General features: G+C 47.7%; 1 long non-coding RNA gene across 1 annotated transcript in view; it reads left to right on the top strand.

The window, feature by feature from the left end:
* The window catches only part of LOC129380507 (uncharacterized), a 125,251-nt gene that overhangs the window by 87,036 nt on the left and 25,584 nt on the right, over positions 1-12,631 (top strand). Inside the window, exon 2 of the long non-coding RNA XR_008608607.2 lies at positions 5,232-5,283. This is a non-coding gene — a long non-coding RNA (uncharacterized lncRNA). The remainder of the gene's footprint in view (positions 1-5,231; positions 5,284-12,631) is intronic.

The raw sequence follows: 12,631 nt of genomic DNA, 5'->3' as shown, positions 1-12,631 counted from the left end.
ATTTCCGTTTGTATGGATCGGTGCTGTTGATTATATTGCAGCCCGACACGAAAATGTTACCTAATTCCAAACACTGTTCGCGCGGTACCGTAAATATACAAGGCTCCATGCACAGCATGTATCAAATATAGAGAAATCACTTTGCAGTACGTGTGTGTGCGTGGGTGTATGTCCTACACAACCCACATAATGCAGGCGCGAACGCGAACTTTGCCAATTTTTTATAAACTGGGAGAACGTCTTATCGTATATACCATTACTATCCTCCCAAAGGTTGAGAGCCCATTTTTCAAATAAATCGGCTCATATAGTGTAATGCGGCCATGGCGCACATGCAAATTTCTTGCCCCGTCTTTAGGTTAATTCGACACAGACTGATCGCCTCCACGCGCGTTGTAGTAGCCGCACTGCATGCAGCTCGCATGAGCGCGAACCAGGTAAGCGACGCAGTCGGCCCTAAAAAGAAGAGCCGCCTCCGCACCAGACAGGCTGCGCGTGTTTCGGGTCGGCATGGCCGCCGTGAAATTGGCCTCCGCGTAAGCGCACCGCAACGGCCCAATAACGAGTGCCGAGCAGCGCGTCGGGCACAATTTATCCCAATGGCAATGATGGGACGCCGACTGACCGGGGTCCCCCGCGGGTCATCGGGCAGCAGCACGCCGGACGGTCGTTACGAGGAGTTCCCGCCGCGGCAGCTTTCGTGCTCGGGGCGCGCACCGTGCTTCGCGCCCGGTGTGTTGAAAAAGCGGCGCAATATCCGGCTACCGGGGAAGACATACATTCGTTTCTTTTAGATGAGTCAGCATTTCTTTTAATCAAGCACGCCGGCGGCCCAGTCAGAGAAACGTGTGGCCGAAATTGCGCCTCCTTCGGCGCGGCACTTAATTAGGGGGTCAAGGAAGAGACGCGCGCGCAAAGAGTAAACAGGTTGACGGCCGCCCCCGAGCCTGACGTGCCAGCGCGGCGCACTCCTCGGGGATCCCTGAATCCCGGGTCTGGCTTCACCCAAATGCAGCACTTCCTGGCCCCAGAAATTGCCCGTCGGCTGCGCGACGGGGCCGTGGGCGCGTGCCGGACGGCCGGCAGTGCTATTTGTCAAGGGGCCTTTGTTCCTCGAGCGCGTCCAGCCGCGGTTCATCTGGCGGCCATTTGCCGCGGCCATATATCTGCGGCGCACCCTCGCACCAAACGGCCGCGCTCGTCTCTCTCCCGACCCGCCGTATAAAGCGCGCGGCCCTTCGGCGATGGTCGCCTGCGAAAACGGGGGGGAGTGCCATCTCATCAGACTCGGCTTACACGGCGCGGCCTCAAAGGCGTCTGCCCTCCATGAACACGGCGGCTTTTCTTTGCCCGTTCTCTCGATGTGCGTGCGTGTATGTGCGCGCGCTGCTTTCGAACTTACGCGGCTAACGGCTGTACGTTTTGCAGCTTCCCTCAGATGCAGTGCCGTGGGCGAGGCGAGACTCGAGCAAGCGCCCTCCTGTATAGGAACTGCACCTTCGTATATCAGCCGTCAGAGAGGGATGGATGTCCCGAGGGTTAACGTACGTGCCCACGGTACTCTTGTGTTGAATGTCGTGGTTTATTTTACGTCGGCGCTGTACCTAGTCTGGCCAGGACTGGCGTAGAATAATTCATTCAAGTGATCTATTTATACCGTATTCTAATTAACAGAGAGAGAGAGAGAGAGAGAGAGAGAGAAAGGCAAAGGAAAGACAGGGAGATTAACCAGAGATTATCTCCGGTTGGCTACCCTGTACTGGGGGAGGGGTAAGGGGATGCAATAGGTGAGAAAGAAAGAAGGATAAAAAAAGGAAGAAATAAAAAACCTAAACACACACACACACGCACGTACACACGAACTATTCCTGGGGGCACTGTCACGCAGCCCGCAAAGGCGTTCCTAGTCTTACGCAGTGTCACCGTACAGTCCTACGTCACACAGTGTACAGTCACAATTTGTCAGAATGTCCCGTGTCTTTCAAGTATCGCAGCAGCGCCTTCATAGCGGATCGCGCTGATGTTCACGTAGGCCAGGTTCCAAGGATCTTGTTTTCTGTCATTGGGCGCTTGTCCAGTTTGTCTAATGTGGCTGAGAGGACTGCTCTTTGTGGGTTAAAACGAGAGCACTGACAAAGAAGATGCTCGATCGTTTCGTTGCACCCGCAGAAGTCACACAGTGGGCTGTTGGTCATTCCGATAAGGAAAGAGTAGGCATTTGAAAATGCTACTCCAAGCCATAGACGAACAAGAAGGGTGCAGTCACGTCGTGGAAGCTCGGGCGGAATATGGAGCTGTAAATTAGGGTCCAGGGTATGGAGGCGTGCACTTGTGAAATCGGACAAATTCCATTGGGCTAATGTCAGGTCACGCGCAAGTGCGGAAAGTTTTTTCGCTCGTCGGCTCTCGAAAGAGGAATGGCAACGCAGTTGACGCCGTCATGGGCAGATCGGACAGCTGCTTCTGCTCGATCATTGCCATGTATGCCACAGTGACTAGGCAACCACTGATATATTATATCGTGTGCTTCGTCAACTAGTCGATGGTGGACTTCTCTGATCTCTGCGACGAGCTGCTCATGTGATCCATGGCGTAGTGCTGAGAGTACACTCTGTAGGGCTGCCTTGGAATCACAGAAGACTGACCATGCGTGGAATGGTTCCTCCTTAATGAAATGAAGAGCCGCACGCAGGGCTACCAGTTCAGCAGCTGTCGTTGATGATACATGTGGCGTCTTTAGCTGTATTTCGACGGATCTTCTTGCTATCACCCCAGCGGCAGCTGCGCTTGCAGATGTGACTGAACCATCGATGTAAACGTGTAGGCGGTCACTGTGCACCTCATGTAAAAGTTCTAATGTGGCCTGCTTAAGGGCAAACGACGGCATGTTGGCTTTCTTTATGATTCCTGGGATGGTGAGGCGTATGTCAGGTCTGTGCAGGCACCATAAAGGTGAGGATGGTCTTGCTGCAGGCATGTAGTTCGATGGCAATGAGGTACGATTGGCATCAATTATACGACTGAAAGTTGTGTGTGGCCTTTCTGCGGGTAGAGCGGCAAGATGGTGAGAAGGTAATCGGGCAACGTGCCGAATATGCGCCCTGAGAGCGTCGGTTGCCAAGTGCGTTGATATTGGATGATCTCGAGCTATGACAATCGTTGCCGCTGTAGACGCACACCTCGGAAGACCGAGACACGTCCTTAGGGCTTGAGCTTGTAGTCCCTGGAGTACACGCAGGTTTGTTTTGCAGGTGATCCCAAGCAAAGGGAGGCTGTATTTTGCGAAACCGAGGAACAAGGCGTTATAAAGCTGCAGCATTGACCGCACCGAAGTTCCCCATCACTTTCCGCCGAGATAATTAACAGAACTAGTCGCTATCGGTCAAGAGTAAAACTGAACTGCGAGATCGCCATAATATAGAGGATCTAACGACGTAACGTATGACGCAGACTTGATGAAAAGAATGAAATAATGAATTGAATGAGCAATCTTTATGATCTGCACAATAGTATGCCACGACAAGCTCTTTCCGCTTTTTCTTGTTGATTATAAAAATGCATTTCCCACTTATGATATTACAGCTGCGGGGCTGATTGCGTGCGTTCTCGTATTAATACAGCCTTTACGTGCTTTGCTCGAAGAAGAACTGAGAGAAGTTTGTTTTGTAACCGGTGTCCCCTTTTCACTCAAGTAACCGCTTCCAGCGCACTCTACGCATTACAAGAGTGAATGCTTAGCAAGCATTTTTTTAATTACATGGTACTTAAATATGTCGCCTTTAGTTAGCGCCGACTACTGATCTTCACACAGAGATGAAAAAATTATTAACTTAAACGCATTAAAACTAAATGTCAATTCCAAATCATAATAACACAAAGTCCAGTCACATAGGTGCACCAAAATAAACACTAAGTCCGGTCACATAACTACACTAAAATCAGGGTGCATAAGAAAGCACGGATAAGATGCAAATGAACGTACATTAATACAGGCACTGAATTGGCCAGAGTCAAGTTTTAAAAAAAATGCCATAGAATGATATCACATTTAAACGCTCTACTGAATACTGTCCGAGAATATTGCTCGCTTCTGGAAATCTTTGAAGGGCCACTAACGCTCATCTTTACAATGAGTATGTTGGCCATGGACCTAAAATCTTCCTGAGGCTGAAGGACCTGCGGTCTAATGTCACTAAATAACGTGCTAAGCGTTGTCTGTGTTTGTCGCGTACCAGAAGATGCTGAACATCCTCATCCGCGTGGCCACAAGCACGTGCATTCCGGACTATGAGCTCTTGAAATTTTATGTACAAAGTGTTTTGTGAACGCGGTACCCAGCCACAGAGGGTGAATGAGCGTTTCAAAGGCTCTTGTTTTATCTAATATTGGCGGGATATTAAAACTGACACGATGGGTCAATGTGAAATAAATCTTAAGATTTCGAGTTCAACTATATAGAATATTCAACCAAATATTGCTTGATATTATTTTTAAACACCACTGCTGAAGTCGACAATTCCACATCTAGTGTAGTTTGGTTCATCACAAATGGTACCTCAAAGGTTGATTTCTGCTTTCCGGAGTTAGTCCGAGTGACAGGTACTAATTTTCTTCGTGTTCTCAGATGCTACGTTATGGCAGGCCTGTCAGGTAGAGTGGCCTAAAGTTTGTTTTGATGCACATATTGCAGTAGACGATAGTATTACATTTGATGTGCAGGTAGAATAGTATAATTACTGAATAATGGTTCTGTAGGCAAACCCCGCAGTCTGCCATAATAACCTTCAATCGCTCTAAGGGCCTTTTTTTTTTTCCAGAACAACCAACCTATTTGTTTTTCCAGATAAAGTGGTTCCCCACACAAGAATAAAATATGATATTTTGGACTAAAAAAGAGCATATTAAATAGAAATCTTGAGCCATGTGGGTTCTAAATTAGTAACTTTATAAGGACTTGCTATAGTTTTACTCAAACCTTTTACTAAATAAAAAACATGAACATTCCGTAAAAGGTTTTTATATATGACCAAACGCCTAGAAACTTGTGATTGGTAACGTGTTTTATGATATTATTTTTATATTTGATGACTACATTACCTCGTTCAGTAGTATTGATCGGCCTAAATATTATATCTGTAGTTTTAGTAAGACTCATACTTAGCTCTTTTGCCATCAACCAGTTTCCCAATATATTTAACTAATCATTGACCATTATTTCTAATTTATACAAGGAACAGTCAGTGAAAAAGGCATTGGTGTCATCAGCGTACGTGACCAGATCCGGTGAGTCATAAATATTAGTTCTATCGTTAATATACACTATGAATACTACTGGCCCCAAAATTGATCCCTGGGGAACACCTTGCTGTATAACCATGGGAACAGAAGAGCAGTGATTTACTCTTACAAACTGAAGCCTGTCGCACAAATAACTTCTTAATAAGTCCGAAGGTACACCGCGAACTCCATAATCAGCCAATTTATACAATAAAATATCATGTTGGACACAGTCAAAGGCTTTTCGAAAGTTAAGAAATGAACGAAGAGCATATTTTCGTCATTCAATATTATCATTTATTTTCGCTTTAATGGACAACAATGCTTGTTCAGGAGACCTTCGCTTCACAGATCCATATTGCGAGCTGGTTATAACGTTATATTTACGACAGGAGTTGCGAGTTCCTTTAGTCTTCTTCCATTGGATACTTAACATTACAGGTGGAGGGAAATCATTATTATTATTTGTTTTGAACACATATATATACTATTAACGGGAAAGGGAAAGCGAGGAGGGAACTGAATACAAAAGGTGACGAGACATGGAGAAGGGAGGCCAGTAAATGTGTACACTGCAGCTTTCACTATGCGGCTGCAAAACCTAATAGGGCATTTGCGAAATTTCGTAAGCAGGCTTTTCCACGCAGCTCACTTGTCCTAACCAAGGTGGCCGCGTCCCAGCTAATAGCCCTATTAAACCTGAGACATGCGTTTTCAATGCTTGGATGGTGTGCGGGAGAGAAGGCAGCAAGGTTGGTGTCAGCAGCCCGCTATTTGACACCATAATTACGATTCTAACCAGACGTCCGCAATCTTGGTTAGGTCAAGCAATGTGTGTGGGAAAGCCTGCTTTCATCTACCCACCACAGCATCGCAGTAGCGATATGACGGTCTGCTGTTAAGCATTGAGGTTGTGGTTTCGATACCTAGCAGCTGCACCAACATTAAGATGAGAGCGTAATAAAAACATAAAGAAAAAAAAGAGGAACAGTTATGTGCTGGTGCAAATTAAGGAATACCATTCGGTTAAAATTATTTCGGAGCTTCCACTAAATGAGTTGTCAACAGCTTAAGCGCAGCTTTGGGACGCTAAACCCATCAAATAATGAAGAAAGCACGTCGTCTATGAAAATTTAGCGAGGAGGAGTGCGGTGTGCATAAGAAGCGTCGCCTCCCCCTCCCCCCCCCCTCTCACCTTGCGCGAGGTCCTAATTCATGGCTTTTGTGCTTTGATACGACTCAGCTAATTCTGTCAATTCGCGCGTTTTTCAGAGTAATAAATGTAGTTACGTTGGCTATATTTAAGTGCTAGGTGGTTGCTCGGATACAGATGCTTGGGAAAATGACGCAGAGAGAGATACATGAAAGTGTAAAAACTCTTAGCACGACTGATGCCAGAATGTCTGCTAATCAGGAAGGCCATGGCATGTCCAGTCTCTTTCTCACTTCGTAAGGAGTGCCTTTTATTTGCCGCTCAAGGCAAAGGCAGCAGAAGTGGTGCGGATGCATGCCGTTGCGCTTTTGTCGATGTACTACGTTAGCATAGGGTAGTTTACAGATTCCTCTTTATTGTGGCCTTTGCTATACTACATCACCCAAACGAGACGATGCGACAAGAAGCGCCACCGCAACGACCACCACCACCACAACTATCGTCATCTACAACTGTCGCCACCCCCGTCGTCATGAGCTCGGTATGTTTGTGCAAAGTCACGTAAGCGGCGCGTCACTTTGCAGACGTCCTACTGAAGCTTAAGTCACAGCTTCTGGAAGTTAGCTTGCAGCAAGCGGGCTTCACGAAGTGCTATCTTTTTATCGCACCATGGTCATTTAGTACGGTGGAAATGATTTCACCTACTCACTTCAAAATTTTCAAATTAAATTTTGATGTTTGACGTGCCAAAATAACAATCTGATTAGGAAGCGAGCCGTAGTGGGGGACCCAGGAATAATTTCGACCACCTAGGATTTTTTTTTAGAACGCACCTAAACCTACGTACACGAGCGTTATTGCATTTTGCCTCCGTTTAAATGCGGCCGCCACAGCCGAGATCGAACCCGCAACCTTGAGCCTTGCCATAGGCACAGGGATACGGCGGCTGGTAACGTCCCTAAGCAACTACGAGAGATGTGGCATAGGCGAGAACTCCGGATTAATTTTGATTACTTGAAATTCTTTTACCATGCACCTGAAGCTCAGTACACGAGCGTTCTTGCGTTCCGTCACTATGAATGCAAAATGCGATCGAGCATCGCACTCGCGACCTCGTGCTCACGCAGCAGCAGAACGACACAGCCATTGAACCCTCACTGCGACCAGTTCATTGGATAATTTACTATCAGTATGCCCTTCGGAAAGACAGTTATTAAAAAAAAATGTGCTTCAGAAAAAAATAAATCGGCTATGTGAAGGCATGCGCTCCAACGCACAGGAGAAAGTCGTCAGGTCGTTAAATCTGTTACTTCGCTCTTACCAGGTTAGTTTCTACGAGAAATTACTGCCTTTGACGGCTTTCAGTGCATTTCTGGGCATGTCGGAACAACCGGAAGTCCGCGAGCGAACAGAATCGCGCGGGGAAGCTCGCAATAACAGAGCCCTCAGTGTTGTTCCTCTTGAAGGAACTTCGTGCATGTTCCTCCCACCGGAATTGCCGGCGTGCTCGGCGTGACTGGCCCCGCCGCCTGGCGAGCCCACCTCTGACGCGGCACGTGAGATACTGCGCGTGGCCACCAGCAGGATTTCCGTGCGCGCCACGGATTTCTTTCTCGCCGCTTCTATAGATCTGTCGCGGTTACTATGGAAACCAATCTAACACTTGGGGCTCTATAACGTAAAGCTATTCCAAACTTTTCTACTTCAATTCTGCAATCAGCCCTCCGCGACTGGTCAAAAACTTTTTTGAACCACCCACACTTCGCCTGTCTGTCACGCGACGTCACGAGAACCGCAATAGTTCCCCATCTGCTATGATGTGGGCACACTAATTATGCAAGATTGGACCGAACAAAAGAAAAATAGTTATTTCTGATTCGACGCCTTATCGCCATTCGACCTCGGCTATTGGTCAAATGTTTTAGGGCTGCATCCAATTCACCTGCCTGTCACGCGACATCATAAAACCGCAAAAACTCACCGCGTCAAAGTGACGTGTACGCGTTAAAGATGCAATAATATGCCGAACAATACTTTTTTTTTTATTAGCCGCAGGCTGCCCCGTTCCGAAAGTAATAAAAGATGGCTGCCGCCGATCGCTCAGGCACTGGCTACTATTACCTGCCGGAGAGCACGGGTTTATTTGCGTACAACTTTTTATGTGGCCGTGAAGCGTTTTCCGGCACTTTCGGCACGATTACGACCTCGATCTGCCAACCCTTCTTTGCTGAGGATCCGTTTTAGCAGCATTCTTAACCTTCCGTTACATGCCGACGCGATTTTCGACCAGCCACCTCAAGCTAAGTAAGGGAAAGCGGACCAATCGCATACGCCGCTACTACCCTCTTCATCCAGTTACCGATTTTCAGTGCAGTGGCTCGGCGCCATCGAATCCCTCTCCACTTGATCGTGCTCCTCGCCTCTTGTCAGCCAATTAGATAAGACAAGCCACTCAGTGTAGGCAATGTTATTCGTTTTTTAAAGCAAACAAAAGTGATCTCCTATAAATGAGGAGAGCGTTTGATTGGTCTCTTTAGACAACCCTGCGGGTCACCGTCCGATGCTTGCGCCGGCGGTTGCGCAAATTTGATGTCAGCAGATTGGAATGAAAACATATTGGGATGATTTTACGTTATAGGGCCCTTGTACTGATAAAGCTATAACCGGACAGCCACCAACCTATAGGCGAAAAAAGAAAAACACTGCTGAAAGGAAGTGCACAGGAAATTAGCTGGCAGACCAGCCTCAATCCGGCGTCTTTCCTGTATACACTTCTGTCTTCGGTTGTTGTTTTTTTCACCTTTTATGTTGGCTGTCCGTTTACGATCGTGTACCCACTTGCCCGACATTTGACGCTTATGTATCTGGAGGAAATACCACATGCACATTAATGCGCGCGGGTACATGATTTCTGACTCGAAGACGAACACAGCAGCATAGACACAACGTTGTGGAGCTAAAAATTACTTGCCGCGAAGTTTGCAGCTGCTTCTGGGTGTTTAATTGTTTTGAAGAATGTGTGTATTTTTGTAAGAAGGGCCATGAAAGTATAAAAAAGTGGCACTTATCTTCGAAAATAAAAAATAAAGTATAAAATGCAGCCGAATCTTGTTAGTAGAAGCACTCTGCCGCAACACCGCGCTTTTGACCGTATTTCGTTTTGCACTCATGGGCAACACAACACAAAAAGCTTGCGAGAGAAACAATTTATTTTTGAATGTATCGTAGTCCGAGTCGTCGTTGTCGGAGTCCAGCTGGCTCCGTGTTTGTGGAGCAGAGTCCAACTGATCGAACCCGTCAAGATGCTTTATGTGGACCGCCAGCAGTGGCTATAATCTCGGGTGTAGCTTGGCGGTTGAGTAGGTTTCAGCATTCCCAAGTGTATAGGGCAAGTATGCAGGGGCATGTTAGAAACACCTGGGACTGCGGGAGAGACAAACCCTTAAGATCAAGCGAACAGAATAAGCGCTACTGGACAGTAAATTCTGAGGCAATTTGGAGCCAAGATATAGAAAGAAACGCAAGCAATCAGATATGTGAGCTATATAGGTAAAGTACGAAGAAATAATCAGACATATGGGAAATATAATTACCGGAGTTGAATGAAGAAAACATAAACATAAAAATATAACACTTTTTTTTTTATCGATGGTTGTACGAAGCTCTGACCAAAACACTTCAATTGCTTCTGCCAAACCAGCCGAATATTTGCGGATTTTCACGGCTTGCTATTGATTAGCTACCGAGCCCTTGCGCACGTGCCCACGCAGGCCTTCAAGAAACTGGTGCAATCATTTAAAGGTCGACAGGGTGTTTACAGTGTGCTGCTAGCTTTTCCAGGCAAACATGTCAGCCACTGCTCAATGCGGTTGCGTGATAGGCAACGTCTCTGAGGAGCCGGCAGTAATACGAGAGAAAAGGCGATAGTATACAGAATCACCCACCGCGCTTTCCCGAGTCCAAAATTACAGCGTTCACCGAACTTTGAGGCGTTATTAAGCTGATCTGACCTTAAATGCCTTGTTTTTTGGGGCGCGCTTCTCGTGTGTTTGTTGTTTCAATGCTTCCTCAGCGTAAATTACTTATCCGCTGAAGTAAGTCTCTTCGCGTGCGTCGATCACGCTGCAGCACCCCATGTGCTGCGCAGACTGCGCGACATCAAGAACTTCGCACTGTGCAGCCACTCGCCTCCGTTCTCGCCCGTCACGCAGAAATGGCTGCCAGCCGAGGCGCGTTTTTTAGGTAAGGCGCGCTCTCAATGCCTTTTCGGCGCGCGGCTTTGTTTCGAGAAACGGAGGACCCGCGCGGACGACGCCTCTGGCGATGACGTCGCACTTGCCCCGCCGCTCATCAAGGCCGCAGGCAGCATGGCTTCTCGGCCGATTAAGTAAATAGCGAGGCAGGACGTTCGCGGTTGCGACAGTGTACAAACACACGCACGCACACACGTGCGGCGGCGACTGTATGGCGACGACGTCAGGATGCACGGCGTGTGTGTGTGTGCGTATGTGTGCTCTTGAAGCGCGCAGACGCCGCGGGCGGCTCGAGAGGCGTGCTCTTTTTTTCCCCCCGGGTCTGGGAGGTGCTTTTGAAAGGCGCGGAATTGTGTCAAGTATAAGTTGCGTCGCCCCCGCGGGCCCCAAGAATCAAGCATTAAGGCGCGGGGACATTGTTGCGCGCGATGAGGCAAGACGGGGGTCTCGTACACGGCACCCGCAGACGGAATACCCCTTTCGCACTCGCGTGCCTATGGTATCATACCGTTCGCAAAGAGCCGCCTATACAGTCGATGCGTTACGTCTGCCTGTTATATATGTCGGCGTAGGAGTAGCTTTTTAACGACGTTAGAGCCCGGCTGTAATGATCACTGTATGACGAACTTCACACACACACACACACACACACACACACACACACACACACACACACACACACACACACACACACACACACACACACACACACACACACACACACACACACACACACACACACACACACACACACACACACACACACACACACACACACACACACACACACACACACACACACACACACACACACACACACACACACACACACACACACACACACACACACACACACACACACACACACACACACACACACACACACACACACACACACACACACACACACACACACACACACACACACACACACACACACACACACACACACACACACACACACACACACACACACACACACACACACACACACACACACACACACACACACACACACACACACACACACACACACACACACACACACACACACACACACACACACACACACACACACACACACACACACACACACACACACACACACACACACACACACACACACACACACACACACACACACACACACACACACACACACACACACACACACACACACACACACACACACACACACACACACACACACACACACACACACACACACACACACACACACACACACACACACACACACACACACACACACACACACACACACACACACACACACACACACACACACACACACACACACACACACACACACACACACACACACACACACACACACACACACACACACACACACACACACACACACACACACACACACACACACACACACACACACACACACACACACACACACACACACACACACACACACACACACACACACACACACACACACACACACACACACACACACGCGCACACGCGCACACGCACACGCACACGCACACACGCACGCACGCACGCACGCACGCACGCACACGCACACACACACACATTCTCCATATTTCGCAGGGTTTATTTATCAATCGTAAAAACTTAGTACGCAATTACAATGACCTAATTAAATCTCAGTAACGAAACATTTACTGGCAGCTACTCCACTGTACTGGAAACAATATGCACTAGGTTTTCTTCGAGCAATGCATCACTCTTTTTTAAATCTTTGCGAATGATGGTTCATCGGGACACCCTGTATATATTTATGGCCTCTGCATGCAAGTGACGATGTTTCCAACCCTAATAAATGTTATAAACTATTAGAATTACAAATGTTCTTTTTTTCATGACTCGTTAGCATTGTTTACTGGAAGGAGAAGCAATACTGAGACGCATATCATTCACGTCCATTTCAAACGCCGTTGATAAAGGA

This window comes from Dermacentor andersoni, chromosome 1 (assembly GCF_023375885.2).
Source record: "Dermacentor andersoni chromosome 1, qqDerAnde1_hic_scaffold, whole genome shotgun sequence".
Classification (NCBI taxonomy): domain Eukaryota; kingdom Metazoa; phylum Arthropoda; class Arachnida; order Ixodida; family Ixodidae; genus Dermacentor; species Dermacentor andersoni.
Note: the sequence above shows the minus strand (reverse complement) of the source record. Positions and strands in the feature narration are given on the sequence as shown.